This window comes from Columba livia, chromosome 5, assembly GCF_036013475.1.
Source record: "Columba livia isolate bColLiv1 breed racing homer chromosome 5, bColLiv1.pat.W.v2, whole genome shotgun sequence".
Lineage (NCBI taxonomy): Eukaryota > Metazoa > Chordata > Aves > Columbiformes > Columbidae > Columba > Columba livia.
Genome location: NC_088606.1, coordinates 60447490 through 60469044, shown reverse-complemented (window position 1 = coordinate 60469044; position 21555 = coordinate 60447490).

The window sequence follows — 21555 nt, the reverse complement described above, 5'->3', positions numbered from 1 at the left end:
TCCACTAATAAAAGTAGAGCAGACCTAGATCAGATAGCTATGGGGTGGCTTGGAGACATTAGGTTTCTCTTTTCAGGCTTGAACTTTGGAAGCACAAATAAGAAGCAGAGTCTGTGTAGGCAGATGAGGTACTGATGTGACTATCTGGATGTCATTCAAGCCAGTTGTTTTGTCTCCTGCCTTTGCCTTTCCTGCCTTCCTTTCCCTATTGGGTTTCTTCAGTCTGCCCTACTAGCCTCAATATGCTGTTTATTTCTAGTGAGTATTTATTGTGTTTTCCTAAAAATACATACTTTTTTTTTTTTTCCCAAGCCTCCGGAGGTTTTCATACACCACTGTTAGAAGTTTGACATAACTGGAATAACATTTCTTCTTTATGTTAGAAGTAGCTTACAACATAATTACTATATATACTTCCTCATATGGATAGACTGCTAAATTTGGATCTTTTACAAGAATGGTAACACTGAGACATTTGCAAATTGATGTCTGATTTTGAAAGCATGTGAGCATTTCACAGGTGCTGAGGTGAGTAGTTTCTCCAAAGGGATAACTTTGACACTTGGAGTTCATGTCTGTAGTGTCTCTCTCCCCTTCAATTAAAACACAGGCCTAGGGCTAACAACAACATTTTAAAGAGAGCCTTTTAGAATACAGCTCATCTTTCATATTTTACTGGACGTGTAATTGTTAAAATTTCTTATGGTCAGTATATTATAAGTTCCTCATCTGATCAGCCAACTTTCTCACCTTGTGTTTCTATTGGTACGAAAACTTAATAGAATTTCTCCTGCATTTTCTCAGTGTTGTTTATTGACTACTTATTCCTTACCCTAAGCCAAAATCCATCTGAAATATACCAAGGGAGAAGCTTAGCTCTGTAGTGCTACTTATTAGAACTTTGTCCCAATGTAAGCAGATATCCCAGAGGCATGATATGACCTTAAGAAAGAAAATATTGCTTTCCTGCAATATGCTAAATTAATTTTTTCTTGTCTCAGTGGACTGACATCAACACAAAATTATCTGTTATTGGATTATATTCAGTTGAAGCTTTGAATGTTGAATAAAAATTGTTCTACTTTTTCATAGAATATGTAATGCTAGGTAAAATATTTTGTGTTAGAAACAGATCGAAAAATGAAAAGATAGCAGAATTTCCTGCCAAAACAATATTTTCATTTTTCTTTGCTTGTCCTTTTTAATGGGGGAAAAAGGAAGGAAATAGAAAGCAGATATTGTTCCTCCTCTGCTAGATATAAGCTTATCTAAAGATTAAGCCATTTTGTCTAGTTGGAAAAAGGCGAGTAAAACACTGTTATGGGACATACTTACAATTTTTCCCTAAAAAATGAAGGGCTCTTCCTCTAGATGTTAATTTTAAAGGATTCCTACATGTTTTCTTGTTCTTGGTAGACCAATTTCTTAATATATGTTACAATCTCAAAGCTTTAATTTTTAACAATAGAAATAACCTTGGTCTTCTCCTAGTTGATACTATTGAAGACTGAACCAGTCTTTCACTAATCCCAACTTTCTAAATTCTTGTTCTTAGCTGCAGACTGTTAGTAGTGTGATATTTTGCATTGCACTGTGCAAGAGAAGACCTAGTAAGCCAGAAGTCTTGTAGCTGCTGGCAGCTTTCTCTGTTTAGATATGCTCAGGATCTGGTTTGCTTTATCTAAACACAGTGTTGTAACTGTAGATTAAAAAATTAATGGAGAATTTGGTGGGAAAGAAGATTTCTGTTTAACTCAAGTTCTTAAATATAGTGGTCTTTTTCAACTCTGTCTCTGTGAAGAACTCTTCCTAGTTAGTTACTCTAGAAATTGATTTTTATTTTCATTATGTGCTATGTTCCATTTCAATATAGTTTGTTTTATAGTTCAGTATTCCAGAAAATGAACACTGTTTGAAATGTATCTTCTCAAATGTAGCTGAACTGATGATTCGATCCAAGTAACACTGATCATTGACAGGTTTAACTTGGCAAGTCCAGTGACTTCTGCAGTTATTCACGGTTCCTTTAAATCTTCTTAGTTCTTTCCCACAATTTCATATATCTTACAGGTTTATTTCTTGTCTCTATGTTGTGGTTATGTGGTTATGAAACTGGCTGCCCTCTGTAGCAACGCGACTTTTACAATAAAGGGATATGTCTTCCTCCACTGTTGTATTTTTTTGGGGAAATATTCTCTGAAGAGCATGAATATAAGCAAGTCTTAGAGCATCTTTAATACAACACATAACTCCTTCATCTTCCCATTCACTGGTGGGAAATGAGTACAAATGCTCTGAGGTGCACTTTTTGCTGCTAGAGTTACAGCCGCTAGAAGTGATTTTCATATTACTGTGTGGTTTGATTTATGTGTAGACATTTATATTATGCAGCAGTGATCTTAGGGGGTGAGTCTGTATAGAATCAAGGACAGAAATTAGTGCATTGTGTGTAAGCGCTGCCCAGCTACTTTAAAATTAAAGCTGTGCCTACAGAATAGAACAGCATTAGGTGATGGCAAAGAAAGAGAAATCGTTCTTTCTGTTCATGTGGCAGAATGGGGAACATCTTTTAACTGGTCAGAACTTCTTATAGTCGATGTCATAGCAAATTCAGCTGTGCATATCAGTTTCACAAGTAAAGTGGTGCGGCAGTAATCTGCAGAAATTCACAGTAAGAAAGGAAAAACATTTTATGCCTAACTATCCTGCTAAATTTAGCTATGCAAGAAGCCAGGGAAATGGAGTTGTTTTCTTCAGTGCAAAAGAAGACAGAAGTGGTTTCAAAGCAAATAACAAATGATCTAAAAATATTCATCAGATGGAAATGTCCATAAAGCTTCTTTTTGTGAGTATTCACAATTATCCAACCATCCACAAAACAAGAGGAGCTCATTATGTATTATTTTAGCAAGCTATGTTTACAGAACAATTTATCACAATGGTTATTGTCTATTTTAAGATTAACTCATTGCTGTATGTGGTTTCACAATTAAAAATTAAACACAACAGACAGAAGGCAACTAGTTGTCTCTGAAACACTTGTTAGTGATGTCTTCATCTGTAGATAACTAAATAATGGATCAGGAATGCCTTGTTCTGAACACTGGAAACAATTATTTATGCCTGGTCTCCCAAGTTGTTGTTAAAAGGTTGCAGCAGCAATGAATGTCATCTGAGGAAGGCTAGAAGCATTTTTAATATGGTAGTTACAGAGGCAATTTTTTTCCCAACTTAACTATTCTTCAGCTGAAGTGATTCCTCTCTTGTTTTCCACAGATGAGAAAAAAAATGTTCTTTTCATTGAATTTGAAACAGGCAGCAGGAGGGTGTGTGGACTGTAATCTCCCACAGTGGCAAGTAGTGCTTTATGCCAATTCTTGTGTCCTGAACACTAATGGTTTGCTCTGACCTTTTACTTTCAGCAACACATTTCAAGCATCTAAAATATTAGGAGAGAGGTGAAAGAAACAAAACTGTTCATGCTCTTAGTGGTAGCTAACAACTTAATATCTTCTTTTAGCCTGGATTTCCATCTCTAGCTCTGCAGCCTTACCTCTTCTGATGGGCAATATTAGTGCTCTGTCTTTTGCCTAGAGAGGTGGTTGATGTCCCATTCCTGGAGACATTCCAGGCCAGGCTGGTCGGGGCTCTGAGCAACCTGATCTGGGTGAAGATGTTCCTGCTCATTGCAGGGGTGTTAGACTAGATGACCTTTGAAGGTCCCTTCCCTTCTCACTGTCCAATTCTATTTTAATTGGCAGTACATTACCTCCAAATCAAGTCTGTTTTGCCTGTGATAGTAGTTGGTAAGTGATTTCCCTGCCCTTATCTTGTTGCTTATCTCCACACCACAGACATGAAGGTTGAAAATTGTTTTATGTAAGATCAGCTATTCTTCTCTTTAACCTGATATTGCTTAGTGGTTTTTGACCTTTTTAATATTTGACAATGTTTCAGTTAAAGCCATCTTACTGCAAATGCCTAAACTTTAAAACTTCCCTCGTTAACAGTAGCCAGTCCTGGGCGCTGGGTGCATGAAGTTAACTGATCCACAAAATCTGGCTGAGTGGTGGGTGAGGAAGGACAGCTTAGGGATTTTAGGTTAACAGTCAGACATTTTCAGGAAATAAAACACAGGCAAATACAAACATAGTACTGGTTAAGAAAAGCTTAAAAAATTTGCACCAGAGAGAAGAATTAATGGAAAAAAATCAAGGAACAAAAATATGGTTGGAAAGTGAGAAAATTAGACTAGAAGAACCCTATCTGAAAAGTTTCCAAATATTCCTGAAACTTGCCATTGCTGTTATATTTAATGTGTGAGTTTCCAGCTCTTCACTAACAGAGTAAATGTTACAGACAATTGGAAAGTGCTTGTGCCTTGGTTCTTCAATTTTGTACTTTTTTGAACATGTCAGATCATATCCATATAACTCAGTGAGGTAAAGATGTTCCAGCACATCTCCTGTAGAGGAACTAGAGAAATAATGCCAAAACATTGTTCCAAATAAATTGTTATAAATGATTACTTAGGGGGTAAGAAGAAACAAGTTCACACCATTTATTGGAAAAAATAACAGTACAAAGAAAAAGCACTGAAGAATCATTAGGTCATGTCATACTGTGAAGGAAAACTAACAACTGAGTTGTCTTTGTATGTTCACTATTTGGCGGATAATAATTTTGTAATTATCTGGTTTTTAAGACAGCAGGAAAGTCATTGTATCTTGATTCCTTTTCTCTTTTATTTGTATGGATCTCTGCTAAGGAAACCCCTTTAAATCGAGCTCATTCAGGAAGCATTTAAGTCCAGTGGTCACACTGATATTGTATACTCAGCTATACAGAGATGTATTTAAACCTCTAATGCAGTGTTTTCCTGAACTCAGAACAGTCTCAAATCACTCTCAAAATGTGGAGTGAGGGTATCTGGCAGCAATGTGGCTTTCTGATCCAAATCCTGTATCGGAGTCTGTAGCCTGAATTTTCTGGAATTATTTTAAAATCTTAATCTATTTCCATCATAACTTCATTTTTGCCCCTGATAAATCCAGTTTATATTAAAATATTTTTTGCTCTTTTGTATAAACATAATAGTTGCATGACATATAATTTAAAAATATTGTCTAATGTGTATAATTCTGCACCTATAACAGAATGGTATCTAAAAATATACAGGAATTGTTTAATCTCTATTTTTACAGATGGCATTAAGCATTTGTAGGATGAATGTTGCTCACCAGTGCTTGCTGAATGTGTGACAGAGCTGGAGGAAGGAAGAACTGAGATCTGATTCCTAACCCTAGACCTGTTCATCTGTAAGTCCAAATCTGCTCTATTTCATCTGGTTTATTTTGTTTGCAGCAGACTGTAGTTCTTGTTTAAAATAATTTATCATTATGAATGTACAGATGTGCAGGAGAATAGCATTTTTTGCAAATCAGAGTAGTAATTTTAAAATTAGTATCAATTTGGATAATAGCATGTGCAAAATGCTGTAAATGGGAGTACTACTGCACAAACAAGGGTGGGAAAATAAATTGATTAGTAACAGTTCTTCAGGAAAGGATTTTGGTGTTACAGTGGTTTGTAAATGGAATGTGACTCTACAGTTTTATATTATTTCAAGAAGGACAGGAGCCATGTTGGGTTGTATTTGGAAATGACTGTATCTTGGATGATGTGTAAAATAATGTCTCTGCTTTGCACAACATTAATAATGCCAAAGTTATGTGTAGCTTACTGTATTTGAAACAAAATATGAACCATCTGAAGAGAGCTAAAGAGCAAGCAAAGAAAGGTTAGAAATTCAGAAAAGACATCTTAATCCTTAATGACCTGGGATTATTTTGCAGTAGGACATAATTGGTTCTCCATGTATATGATTGACGGAACAAGAATTATTAAGCTTAAATTGTAGTGAGACAGTTGCAGGTAAATATTCACAACTTTCTAATGGTAAAACAACAAGGTAGATTTTTGAATCTTAATTCTCAGAGGTTTTAAAGTCAAGGTAGATAAATACCCCTTAAGAAGGCCTTGGATATGACCCGTGTTAGCCTTGAAATGGGGCTGAAGTCCTAAATGGTTTCTCAAGACCTGTTTCAGATGTATTTTCTATTATTATAGAGTTCAGTGGGAGCTCCACTGAAATGCAGCAGCCAAGTCAGTAATCCTTGAATAGAAAAAGATTCACCATGTCCTGTTAGCTTCACTGCCTTTGTCACCATATATAAGAAACTCCCTAGTCACCATTTCTTTACTTCCAGTTTACTGGATGACAGAGAAATAGTTAACCTTTATAGCCAATAATCCTTCACAGTGACATGAAACTGCAACAATATTTTGTCTTCTGTTGCTAAAATGACTAGACAACTTACTTTTCTTTTTTCCTCAAGCAAAAGCAAATGGATTTAAAAGATGGCGAAGAAGTATATTATAATTCTAAACTAATAATTTTTAAAAAGATTCAAATATAACAATGTTGATATCAAAACAAAAATTACATGTCACATCCAACTTCTTGTTCATGAAAGCATGCTTAATACAGAGTTAAACTAATTGAAAATAATGAATTATCTTCATAATTGTATTCTGGAGATTGTTGTTGTTCAGTCTGTTGAAATCTCCTGGAACACATGAACACAATGCTTTGTGGAGCTGCTATTCCCAATTTTATCACTTTCATCTACAGTAAATCTCATTAATACTACCAGTAAGTACTAGAAATATTGTCTGATGTACTTGCAGATTAATTATGCTTGTGGCAATCTTTTTTTTTATAAGAGGAGGTAGTTCATTCAAACAATAGCAATTCTTTCTGAATTCACTTCAAATGTCATTATTTTGGAATGCAGCTTTGGGCATAATGCAAACGTAAGATTCAGTAGCTGAAAGCTGTATTTTTAATGAGGTAAGATCTAACATATACTGCAGTTTCTATTACTGACATGGTAAAGTTATACAGAGACAATTAATATGATTGAATTTAGTATTGGTGCAATTCATCTGAAGCTAAAGATAAATTTAAGGAAGTTGCTGCATTTTATTTACACAGATGACTCAATAATAGATTATTTCTGCCAAATTGTTCTTTATTAAGATTCAGTATCTACTTCTATTTTGTTATAGATATGATCTCTGTGCTTATTGTAAATAGGGAGAGCCTAATGGAATTTTTCAGGAAGAAGAAAGCATGGTTCGATGGCACGTGATCTAAGGCAAAACCTACCGGTCTGTCAGGAGGGTGAAAAAGGAGGAACTGGTAAACCTATGAATAGCTGTAGTTTTCAGAAGCAGCTTACCTGCGTGCTGGAATTTTCCTATTATGGAACACTGGCACCCCCTTCTTTTCCACATGTGCTACAATCTTGTTTGTCCTGCTGGCTAGGGGATTTATGTGGCCATAGAAACAAGCTAACTTCATTATGAAAGTGTATTTCACTGGTTTTGAATTGGTAAATCATGCCCAGAGATGGTGTGAGTTGTGGTATTCTAAGCAGGGCTCATTTGGGATGGACAAAACTACATCATGGGTGAATTATCTTGAGATTTTCTCTGGTGTTTCTGTGTCTCTGGTGGGAGGTAGAGGTGTCAGTGGCCTGTAAGGGGACCACTGGAAATAAATAATATCATTGGGGGGTGGTGGTAGTAAGGTCAGGGATGCAGGGGTTCAACCTGAGAATGAGGAATTAAAGGAAGCAATGAGTTGAGCAGCGTGGTTTGTAATACGTTCCTGTCCATCAAGTGAAGGGGAAAGGAGAAGAGGAAAATGTATAAAGACAGTAAGAAACAAGTTTAAAAAAAAAAAAAAAAAAAAGAGAAAATGTATCAATAGCAAATATCTATAAGAAAGGTAGGTTTCTCTGGCCCCTACAGAACTATGTTCTGCAATTTAATAGATGCTTTGTTCTTACAGGATTCTGTGAGCTTTACAGATAAAGTAAGAAAAGCAGGAGGACAAACATACTTTTTCTCAGAATGGTCAGTCCAATGGGAAAAATCAAGCCAAGAAGCTATTAAAGTCCAAATATTCTGTATTAGGATTTCCATAAACATCTTGCTATTTCTTATCATCAGATAACGTGTTAAAACAAGCAGGACAGGCAAGGAAATACTGTTGGACAAATTTAGGCCAAACACTTAAACAATATGCATCTCTGATCACTTTTTTTGTCATCCTGGGATTGTATTTTTTACTCTGGTTGAAGCGCTCTGATCTCCTGATACACCTGAAAAAACAATGGGGAGGAGAGGGTACAAAGGTGACGTATAACTGGAGTTCATATCAGAATAATAAAGGCTGCCTTTTTAAGGCCTTTTTTTTGGCTACTTAATGCTGTAACTGAGAAGTTATCGCTGACTGCCTGTCTTATATTTTAGAAGTGTCTTGATTTCTGAGTGTCTAAACTCATGTCTTCATCTATTACCATCAGTTTATAATTTGTATTTTATTTTGATATTTTTATTGATACTGTATATCAATATTGTAAGAACCTAGGCTCCGATTATTAAGTAGATAAATCTGTTGAAAATCTGAGTTATTTCTCCTGTTTCTGAATTTTACTGTCATTCAGTTAGAACTGTGTTGCGACTATGGGACTTGTGAAAGTATGAATGTTCTGTCAGTAGGCACAGTGCGAAAATTTTGGTTTTTGGCAGAAGGCTTTATGAAAGAAAAGCCATCTTGCATTCAGGGAAGAAGAGGCTTCTGAGCTGTAGAGAAACTGGGGAGTTTTCCAGTTCTTAGGGACTAAAAAAAAGATGCAGAATACATGTTTTAAGCATCCAGCCAAATAGTGGATTTGTGCTTGTTTCCTCTTCTGAAACCTGCCCCAAATCCCTGGAAAAGGATAACTATGTGAAGAATGATTACTGTATCATATATATGTTGTATATGTAAATTGCTTCTTAACAGAGACCACAGAACCGTTTGCACATAGAATACTTTTCAACCTTAGCACTATTTTTATCCAAGACCCTGATCTCCAGTCCTGTGTCAACACCGCTCTTAATTTCCCATCTGTGTAGCTGAGCTGGAGGATAATTCTTTAGGAACAGTTCCCTTGATTTTTTTGGGTCAGGGCCCTGGTGTATGACTTCTTTTGTCTGACCCAAGTTCCTCTGAAGTTGTTTGAGAGAGAAGACAGGATAAAGCCAACACTATTCTGTCCCCAGCAGTTCTTGGCTACTAGTGCTGCTGCCTAGAAATTGCTTCTTGTACCATCCCTGCTTTGCAGCTGTCTGCCAAAATCTCTTTGCCTGGATGGTGCGCTCTCTTTGGGAATACCATATGCCTCCTCCTCTCTGATAAAAGATAAAATTGCTAATAATGGGAAGGAATCTGTCAGAGCTCACAGTGTTACTTCTCATCCCATCAGACTCTCTAATTAATCAGAATACTGTGTCAGATCTGCAGTAGATGTTAAGTGGATTATCTAGGGTTGCTCTGGCAACTTTAGTAACACCTAGTTTTCACCTCTAAGGTATTTTACATCTTCACCAAAAACTACGAGATTGTTACCAAGATTTCTTACTGAGACTATAACTCGTTTACCAGCATCTAAAGATATCTATTCTACATTTGGATCAAGTATGATTAGAGTTAATAAATTATTTCATAATTTATTTCTTTAGAATCTGATCTAATCTGCTTTCTTGAAAGTAAATCTTACACAAGAACATGTTAAAAGTGAACAATTTTCTTTTATTATTTTATTGAAGCTGAGTTAGTTGAATGGTATTTTCTGATTCTAGTCTTTGAATCCCTGAACTTCACAAAAATGCCTATGAACTGACATAACAAATTGAACAAATGGAACTCTGGGCTGACAATTTGAACTGCTCTCCACTATATTTAGCAGAGTTCACAAATTTGTAATGCCATCCAGAAAGGTCAGACACTTTTTACGAATTTTATAGTCAGAAAACTAGCTGCAAATTTTAATTGTCAAGATATTTTATAGAACTAAATGGTTACTAAAATAGAGACGATCTAAATATAGCAATTTTCTGTATATAATATGCATAGCAGGGATTTGGCATGAATACTGCATGCTCAGAAACCCACTTACCTTTTACTAATGTACTTTCACCTGCACGTGGCTGCCAGTGTTGCTATTTGCAACAGATAACCAGTTTGGGCCTCTTAATATACATTTTGTATGAAGTCTTTTTAATTTCATTTTACCAAACACCTGCATTATCTTTAGTCCAGGTTCAGGATTTAGTGGAAAGGATTCTATGATTTTATGATCTGACTCCCAAACAGTTCTCAAATGTAACTGCATTACCATGCTGGCTTCTGGAAGGAGCAAATATCACTTGCTAGGCATATCTTTCATTCAGCCTTCACAGAAATTAACAAATGGGGCTACTCCTATTATGAAATAAAGAATGTGAAAATAACAAGCTTACTCCAGAAGCAAACTTCTCTGAGCACAGCTGGTGTTGGGATGGATGAAAAAGGTGCTGTTAAAGATTAGCTATTATAAAGTAGCTGTTTTGCTGCTGTAACACCATCAGGTTCCTTGCTCTGGTAGAATAAAGTGAAACCTACAATTTGGGGAAGATTCTTCAGTGTAGGTTTGAATCTTTTCTGAATTTGGACCAGAAAAAAAAGTTTTACTTCATAATAGGCTGTAAAACTTTATGGAGCCATCATTTTGAAGATTTATTCAGAACACATTTTTAATCCAGTGCAGTTATCAACTTCAAGTCTGACTATAAGAAGAATGAAATGATTGATACTGCAAGAAAATACGAGGACTTTCTCTCCAGAAGATGTGTTTTTACACATGTTGGTGTTTGTTCTGACACTGAGTGATGAGCTGAAAGCACTGCTGGGCATGGAGAAAGAAGGCAGAGCAAAGAGGGAAGCTTTGCATTTGAATGACATAGTACTATAACAGCTAGCACCAAGGAGGCCTGCATTTTCTAACTGAAGAAAAAAGGTGTTAAAAGACTAAGCATAAGTTTAAATATTATCGAACTTCCTTCTAAACCCACAGATTGCTTTGTTTGTTTCTTTTAGCTCTCAAATGTTAAGAGATCTTACTTAGGTTTCAGTCCAAGGTGACAGTTAAAAATGAATACCAAACAGAAAGCACATTTTAAATCTTAGGTTCTGTGGTGCACTATATCTTCCTCACTGTGTCTATAGTAATAGGCTCTGAATCAGTGAAATCTGGCACCATTTGGAAGCCAGTCCTGCTTCCACTGGAGCTAAAGACTAATTTCTCTCTTAATGGAAATGAAACTTGATCTTTTCATAGAGTATTTCATTTTCATATTAAACTTATAGCATTTTCTGTTTGCTTCTCATTAGCTATCAATTTCAGCTTGGGCTCAGAAATTGCATGAATTAAAGAAACCATATGTTTGAGATTATATTTTAGGAAAACTTTTCTGCTTTGTCAAGATTCCTTTGAACTAGATTTCTGGCATGCTCCTCTGTAAATATTTGAAATGAGCTATTTGTGTGCCAAAGCACTGAAGGATTTCAGTTTACTGTCGAATATATGAAATGTCTTTTGAATAATTTATGATAAAGCAACATAATTAGAGATTTATTGAGCTTTAATTTGATGCTTTAAAATTAAGCTACAAGAATGGTGTGGTAAAACGCTTTAAATTCTACATGTAGCAAAGGGTATGTCAGCTAGCCTATGTACCTTACAAATGGATCAGCTCAAGTACTGGCAGCAGTTTAATTCTATAAGCTTGTAGGCCTGCTTAGCTTGGTATGACAGTGGGGTTTTTTCCAGCTCTTCTCTATAATTTCAGCTAGCTTAAAAATCTCTGTTGGGCATTACTTTGTAGAGTACACATATAAAAAGAGGATTTGGGAGTGGGGGTATCCATACCTTCAAGAAGGAAAGTGCCAGAAAAGTGGAACTATTTGAAGCATTTATGGGGGCATGTGTGCTTTAAATAGAAAAAAACCACATAGAATATGTCAATTTAGTTCATTATCCTAAACAGGTGTCTTCACCCTTCTACGAAACAGCACTTTTCCAAGAAGCAAAACCATCTACCCAATATGTAGAGCTGGCTGTATGGAACTGATGTGGTCAGAGAAAATGGGATGCAAATTACAAATGCAGTCAGACCTGTAGGAACTCCCCGTGCCCATCTAGGATGTGGTGTGGGAAATGTCCCCATCACCTGAGAGGTGTCCCACAGAAACAGTATGAGATTTTAACTGGCAGCATGCTTCATAACCTGGACAGTGATTTAAACAGAAAGATTTATACTGACAAGTTTTGTCAGAATTGACTACACCAGTTTGAGAGGTCTTAGGTTATGAAAGCAATCTAGGCAGCAGGTCTTCAGCTTCATGAAAGGTCCACAAACTTATGATAGAAAGTACTTAAGGTGTTGCCTGTCATCTTGTTCTTCTCTGTGTTTCCTCAAGTGCTTGTTTCTTTCATTTACAGGTGGTTAGACCATGCTCTTCCTCCCAAATGTATGCTGTTCCCAGAGGCAACGAGGAAAGCTGAAAAATCAACAGTTAGTGAAATATTTTGAGAGAGTTTGAAAGCTGCTGGAAGGATTTAGGATCATAATTCATTTGCATGGGACTTATAACTAATTTTGAGGTTATGTTTTTGAGGGCAGTACTCTTCTGCAGTCACATAGTTAAAATGAATTAGACAAAATTAAAAAGATTATTCCAAATCCATGAAAAACCAGTTTACCGAGTAAGAATTGACATTTTTTTCACGGAAGAACAAAATAACATACTTTCTGTTATAACAGTCTCTCTGTTTTTTAATTGGATGGTTGGCATACTTTGAAAGGACAGATTCACCATAATAATTTGTCTATCTTGCCTACACATATATGATCCATATTTTGGCCTGTTTTTTAATGTGTTTCTGTACACGCTTCAAGATATCTCTGGTCCACTGATTCTTTTATGCATTGTTTTGCTTAGACAGCTGTAGGCTGAATTTAAATCTTAATGGAGGACACAAAATTGTGCAAATGAATGTTTTCAAAATATCTAGGAAAAAACACATTATCTAGCAAAACAAATAAGCCTGCTTTTCATGCTTACTGTTTCAGGAAAGGATATGGTTATAGAGAAATTAATTGCAAATTTATTTCCTGTAACAGAACATGAAAAAGAAAAAGACTCAGAAAAATGTAGCCAGGAGTTAGAGATACAGCCATGCCTAATAGTTGGTATTGTGAAAGCTAAGAAGTTCAAACTCAGGTAACTCAGGCAGTTGGAAGAGTCCTCTGAATTTTTAAGTGCATATATAATCTTCACTAAATTCCCAAAGCCTTTGAGATTGTCACAGTAGTGGAAAAAAGCCACTGTTCCAAATTACAGCTTCTAAGAAAATGGTATGCTGCCAGGACTTCACACAGGAAAAAAAAACTAGTCCTGGAACTGAAGCAGGTCTCTTTTAAACAAGCCTAAAAAGCTGAACAAACTGTGCTCATTCACTTTGTGAGATCCACCCCTGTGACCCAAGCAGGCTCTGCTTGCCATATGCTGATAGATATTATGCAAGTGCTGTGTGTGATCTCCTTTGGTGACTCGAATGCCATCAGCTGTGTTTAAGATTTATCTGAAGCTCGAAATTGAGAACAAGTTTGTCTTCTGCTGGCAGAAGTGCTGCACTTGCTTTTGGAAGAACATTAATCCTGAGCAGAGACTACTCAGCTGAGAACATTTATGAAACCGCGTTCCAAAGACATGCCTTTAGTTATGGAAGACGTTGGAGACTGAAAACTACTGAATCTTTGGTCTGCAAAACCTTGAGATGAGAGCGGATGGGATGACATGCAAGAGTTTGAATGTTAAAGGAGAAAGACCTAAACCTTGATAGAGTCAGGACATCTAGACAGAATTCAAAGGAGATTAGCTGTCAAACTGAAAATGAAGTAAATCTGGTTGTTTCATTCCATATGAAATATGCTTGCCATATTTTAAGCACTCAGCATCCTGCATTTCAAGGTTAGAATGTAAATCATGTTGAACTACTGTCCTATGGCTTTTCTAAATGCTGTAGATGTTATGTACAATAAGCAGAAAGGACAGGAGGTGCTCAGTGCGAGAGAGTATAAGACGTATAATGTACTCAGTATTGCAAGTGGAATCCTCACCAAAGGCCAGATGAGGTGCTTTTGGACAGGAAAACTTGAGCTCCGAGCTGTATAATGATTTATAAATGGTATCTAGATTAAGGAGTTTAAAATTAGCTTGCACATCCTATTATACTTTTGTAATTCATCTTGTATGCATCATATTCATAGTAGCTGTCTGAGGTCAGTCGTGAAGAGATGCAGATTTTTTTCAGTGTTCAAAGAATTCCTTTTGTTTACAGCTTTCCAGCTCCTCTATTTTCTCCTCTCATAGTTAGCTTTATACCTTTAGGCCATGAGACATTTCTTCACCATCTTGATTCCAGAATCAGTCATTTTAAATTATCATTTGACTGGAAAGACAAGAATGAAAACACAATTTAAGCTTTCCTGGACAGATGATTCGAGGATGAAACACAGTTCAACACAACATCTAAGAGAAAATGAAATTGGATTTGAAGAACATTGCCACTTTTTGTCAAAAGTTTTGGGGCACAGGGTACAATTGAAATTTGAAGAGGGGCCTAATATTCAGAGACAAAGAGATGCTCAGAAGGTTATGAGATAACCTCCTCATATACAATGAAAGTCATTAGCAATATCGAAATTTCTTAGCTTAACTCAGAATAAAAAAAAAATTACAAACAAATCTTTGCCTGATTTTCCCCAAAACTTTTTATCTTCTTTGTCTGTATAGACAAATTCACATTTGTCTATTACGACGAAACCGAAACCACCTATCATCCTCAGTGATGCTGCCTTCTAACCTTAACTACAAAGAAAACTGTATATCAGCTACAGTATGAATTTGGAGTCCTATAACTGTGTACTGTTATTCTTCATGTAGACACTGTTAACGCCTGCTATGGTTTAGCTTTGTTTATCTAGCATATGAAAAGCCTCAGCTAAGTCAGAGAAAACAACTTTTATTGCAGGAAGTTATACTAATATAAGTGATAAATCTTCCCATTTAGAAACAGGCTGTATAGAAAAGGTTTGATGAAGTTTGAAAAGCAAATAAATAACTAATAGTAAAAAAGTTATTAACAACATTCTGCACTTTATGTGTAAACTGAGAGACATTCCCTTTAAATCTGTTGTGGCAACTTGAAATTTCACTGCAGTAGTTGCAGAAAAATCCAGATAGTAAGTTATCTTAATACTATCTGGATGTGTATGAAAAATATCTCCTGTAATTTAAATATGTTTTAATTTGAGAATGTTGGTACTTATTGTAAATGCAGTTTTCATCTACTTTTGTACTTTTAAAACTTTTCTATTATTTTCAGTTAGCTTTGAAATTACGGTTGACAAGGAAGATGGAGCAAAGCTCAGCTAAGGAGGAGAAGATGATTATGTCTCTTTGTATGCTTGAGGCAAATCAAAGGAAGTGGAGCAGATGCAGCTTATTTGGAAGTGAAACGAATAAGTTTATTAAGAAAATTTGTTCCCTCTAACTCCAATTGTGTAACCCTGAGGAGATTCAGCTATATGCTGGCCTTGTCATACACATCATCCAGACTTTCATAACCTAAGAATTGAAATATTTTAAGACTTTTTTTTTACATAAATTTCAGTAGGCAGCTAATGGCAGCTATGAACTCCCCACATAGTCACGAGATAGTTCGCCACAGTGGAACAGGGTATATCTGAAATACATTGCTCCTCATGCTTTCCACTGGCATATTGACTCCTACATGTTTGTTTAAAAATAGCATATATTAGAATAGCTTCAGAGAAATGGAATAGTGACTAGCACTATTAGTCAATAACATCAGAAAAAGAACGGTAAAAGTATGCACAGTTCACACTTTTTAACAGTGTACAGTAAACATTGGAAATAGTAATTTGCTGCTAATGTCCAACAGGGTTAGAGAAAAACAGTTTAAAAGAAATCAGAATGCAGTTATGAGTTCTAAGAAAGTAATCTGAAATGAAAAAGAGTCTTGATCTCTGTGTACCACAGTGATGTTGCAGAACACCACCAATGAATCCTGAATTGTAACCTGCTGGTGTTACCACTACCAGTGAAGTCATCAGACTTGCTAGAAACTGGACATCTCCAAAGTCAGGTAGGAGACAACGAATAAACATGCTGTCTCCACTGCTACCTCTCCTTCATAAAAAAATTAACTTCATAAGCACCACAACTATGAAGATATTTGCCTGTGTATGTATGGTTTATGTCTGCTTACATGCTTTGTCTCCATTTTTTTCTATGGTTGGGGCACTAATTCTCTCTCCTGGAAATACTCCGCATTTTAAGAAAGCATAAGTATCCTCTGAAGCCCTTCTCTCAGTGGGATATGTAATGTGGTTACATAAAGATCTCTCTCCTCTTCCCATCTGTTTAGTGTCACAAAACTTGTGGGAACATAATATATCTGAGGCCATATCCCTCTGTCAAATTATGTTAAAATTGAGGAATGTGTTCCAAAGCTATTGGAGGAGATAAACAGTGTGAAGTTATAGTCCTCATTTCTTTGGGATCAAGGGGAAAAAAATCACTGCTCCATATCTTCATTGCAGAAAAGCAATTTAACATAATTACAAAATTTCACTGCTAGGTTTACAGTATCTGTGAATTACATTATTGCTGGTTTTGTCTTACTGGACTTCTGTTTAGATGGAACTTGTGGTATTTGCTACTTGGGCTTCACAAGCTACGTTTTTGAGACACTGTGGGTAGCGCACTGTACAGGTCTTGAGACATTGCTGGAATTAGGGGAAAAAAAGGAAACTTTTCAAACAAACATTGTTTATTACTGAACACTAGTTTTACTTTTCTAGATGGTTAAACTCAAGATGCCACCATAAGAATTTATTGAGAAAACAAAATAGAATTGCTTTTTTGTTTTTTTCTCTACCAGGTAAAATATTAAATCTGACAGTGCAGTCAGTGATGGGAATCACTCAGAACGGATGCAAAATACGAAGTTTCTCTATTAATGCTTTTTGTCTCTTTGTCTAGTGATTATAGACTTTGCTTTCAAACATGAAGTTTTAAAAATCTTGAACATTAAGAAATTTTTACACCATGAGAATGGGTTAGCTACTGGCAAAAACAAATAAATGAAAAGAGCTTAAGAAAAGCCATCAATCTTTCATTGAACACAATTTCCAGCTTTCAGAATTTTGGTTTAATTTGGTGTAGCTTGGTGGTGCTATGGCTCAGTTTTAATAATTTTGTGGTGATAATATCTGTTCATGATTAAATTATTGCATTTTCTTTCTTATTATCTCTTTGCAATTCAGCCTTTGAGATACTTTCCTTTTCTGTCCTTGTTCAAGCTATTATACTAGGAGCAAAACTAAATTAGGCAATTGATAAAGTCACATTTTAGATTATGTTACTCATTAAATTGCACACAGTACAGGTTTCCTTTCGACCATGAACTCAAAGTGTTGTGTAGCTGCTTTGCCCATGTTAATGGAATATCTAACTTTGCTTTACATTGGTGGAAATGATCCATTGCTTTGTTGCAGAGGGGGAAATATTTTGCCAGATACAGTTTTCCTATTCTTACTAAGAAAACAACATAACAGTTGCTTCTTAACGATGCAGATGAAAACCATCAGCATAATGACAGTTCTCTTAATGTTTGAGGAATTACATATGTTTGACTTTTGACAATTATAATGAAAGCATTAGTAGAGCTTAACATGTATTTTTCCATATCTTCATCCAAAAAATCCATCAAAACCTCTAGTATTTTGTAGACTTTCCTTCTGGATCCTCAATTTCCTAAAGATAATAATTTAAAATAGACATGTAAAATCATATACATAAAATTCTTTTTACCTCTTCCATTGTGCGAGTTCTATGACAGATGGCTAAATAATCTTGGCAGTTGTTTCTGAAACTCGAATTTTGTGAACTGCTGTTGCTCAGTATCAGTCATCAGGTACAGAAAGGCTGAGTTTTAGAAAAGATTTCACTGTAAGGTGTTTTTCCTTTAAAGAAACACTAGAGGAATGTAATGAGTTTTAAATTGATTGCTATATGTTCACAAGATCTCTGGACTGCTGACCAGTACATTTGGGTTTATCATATTTTATATACGTAAGGGACAAACCCTTCCAATAGCCAAGCTCTCCTCAGTGTAATTAAAGAATGAATAATTAAAGAATATTAAAGAACAAAATTCTAAAACTACACTCTAAACCCAAAGCTAACTATGCATTTAAGGAAATAGTGATGCAGCCACTGAGACAAACTTACTGGTATTTTTTATTTAAAAATAAAGCTGTGATAGACCTTTTCTTGGTGATTATCCATGGTTTACGCTTTCTTACATTAGCTGCTTATATTTGCATAGTGGTATTCTCAGCAGCTTAAAACACTTATATAATAAATAAGTATAATAAAGCCCTCTCTCCTTTAAGGGACCGCAATGTTTCTCTAAGACATTTTATTTTGGGAAGGTTCAAGCATAAGTAAAAGTTTATCTTTGCTATTGGCTGATGGTAGTTATTATCCTGGCTCTTATCTTTATTTTGTGATTTCCAGAACAGAACTCCCAACTTTTAGGAGCTCTTGCTCAAAAACCTTTCAGTCTTTGCTACAAAAGACATAAAACGTTTCTAAGACATCAGAACTTTCGTGTTAGCTTCACTTTTTTGGTACTTGACTGTTGTTTGGAATACACTCTCAAACTCTTTCTTAATTTTTCAGTTCTCTGCCCTTAGTGAAGCACCATGATGAATCTGAGGGTTTATCACATTTTAAACCCAATAACAGCTGTTAAAGCTGCAACAACATTCAGGTACTGCAGTCAGTGACATGTCTCAGCAGGTGGTGCCAATGGATTTGTTGCTTTTGTGGGTGTTTTGTGTGTTTTTTGTTTCTTTGTTCGTTTTTTCCTGTACTTGCAAATGGTTAGAAATCAACTGCATTTCTCAAACCTTTTGGTGGCTAACACTGGTTGCCTTGTCTGTAATGATTGCTCCATGTGCTGCTTTTGTTTGACTCCAACTTGGAACTATATGGGCCCTTCTGTCTCAGATTATTTTTTTTTTAGACATTTTAGATAGTATCTTGCAGTGTCTGGGGATCCTTTTTAAGCAGTGTAATATCATTACTTTTACTCATTGCCTTTTCATCATACTTAACAGTGTATAGAAAAAAGCCTGAACAATCTTTTCTTCTGCTCTTTGATAGAGAACTCATTTACATTAAGATGGTAAGACTGTTTAACCTTAAATTAGTCACAAAGTTCTCTTGAATTTCAATGTTGATTTATGTTTTATTGGAAAACATCTTTCCCTTGTCTCACTTTTTAATCAAGGCCAGTAGTCCTCAGATTCCTTCAGTGCAGTCTTAGTTAATTCATGCAGTGGAAAATAGTTAAAAAAAGGCTTCAACATAACAGCTGCTTCTGAACCAGCTCTTGTCAGAAACTGCTTTATTCTTTCTCCATGAAAATCAGTTAAAGGCAAAAGGGGTAAAAAGGGGTCTAAATGTATGTGTGAATGTAATTTTGTGGTGGAAGGTGGGGAGAAGAAAGCTATACATGAGAAAGATGTTTGTAATTTATATGCTAATTTTAGGTAAGTATGGAGAAAAAAGCTTCATGTGGTCTAGCTTTCCTAAATAGCTTTTTATGATATTGAAACATTCTGAATGTTGATGGATTGATGTGCGGTTTCACAAAGTGCACAGTAAAGGGTCCATAATGTGTGTTCAACTGCAAAAGCTGACAAATTGTTTCTGATGTGTTTGCTGCAAAGACACGAGACTTTTGCTGCTTGCTTTAAGTGGAAAAACAAACAGGCGGACAGGTTCTCCGTTGTACATGCTTGGCATTTGGGGAAGGATGTAGCTTTAGAATTGTACTGCTAGCTATGATTTCATCCTAGAGGGAAGATGGAGTATGTTTAGCTCGCTGTTTAACAGGAACTTGAAACCTTGTCTGGGTGAAAAATTGTTGATGGTTTTATGGATAGGGCTCAGTAAACTGTAAAGTATATGCTGCCATCCATTATACAGGCTATAAATGCATGTGTTACCTTAATTAGTTCAAAGCTGTTGTACACTCGCTTGAATTTCATTTTCCTAAGCTTGTTTCAGCTAGTTTTAGTTTTTCAATTACTTCCCTTAGGTGTTTGTGGCAGTTGAGAGAATTTTAAAATTATTAATTATTTTCATTTCTGTGAAGAGGTAAAATATTGATTTTAGTATTAAAAAACAGAACCAAAATTGCTGCAGGAATGTTTTTCAAAGATATTATTTCAAAATGTTTTATCTTACGTATAGAGTTTGTGTTGAGGGAGCATGATCAAAGGTGCTAGCCAAATCCCAGACAGCGAATTCAATTGCATTGTAATTGTTTTCTTTGCAACCTGACACTGATCAAAGGTATCAATGAGTTCAAGAAGGGATTAAGTAAATTAATTAGGGATAGGATTCCCAAACTATGCTCTGAGCTTTGGGAAATAGATTTTTGTTTCCATTTCTGTCTGTGAATGGTTCTGCAGCCAGAAAAGCTACACACAACCTCTCGGAAATTGCTGAAAATGTGGTTTTGCAGGTTTGGACCTGCAAAAATGTAGCTAATTGAAGCTGCCAGCAATTGGAGACTCATTTTACTGCAATGGTTTTGTGCCTGACACACATGACCTTTGTTTGTCAGAATATTGACTCAGTTACAAAAGTTTTTCAAGCTCTGGTCAAAAGCTCAATGTGATTTTATTTCGTTTCAGAAAACCACACTGCCTAACCTTGCCTAAATTAGAACATTATGGGTTTAAAAAAAAGAAAAAGACTTAATATTTTGTCAAAAATAACCCTTATTATTTTAATTAGACAAATAAAAAAATAAACAATAATTAAAATGAGGAAATGTTAAGCCATCTATTTTAAAGTATTATGGATTACTGTAATAATAAAGGGAACGCGTAGATAAACAGGTAAAATGAAAACTTCAGATACTGTTTTGTGGATGGGTTTCTGTTAGATGGAGATTTGTTATTGAACAAGCCAGGCCCAAAGGAATTTCAAGGCCACCTCAGAAAGCTGAAAACAGGACCTGCTGTGGGGATGAGGCAGTTCTGCAATAACAGGGCCTCAGCATGACGTAAATCAACGGACCTATCAGCAGTGAGACTCCAGCGCGTGAGCGGCTCGTGAACACAGATGATATCCAATTAGTGAATGCATGATTGGAGCCTGGACGCGCAATCAAAGAGTAGTTGCATATATAAGGAGGCTTGTTTCTGTAATAAATGGCTCTAGCGTGATTCTCATTGAATTGGAGTGCAGGGTCCTTTATTCTCTCCAACACCGTTTTTTTAGTTTTTTCATATCTTCAAATAGCTGACATATGGAATTTCAGCTTTATTATTAAAAAAAAGGCTCATCACAGTTTGTATAAGAGAAAAATAGTAGAATATAATGGGCATTTAAAACAAAATATTTAATCAGCATTATAATTGTTATCGCTATTGTAATACTATTTT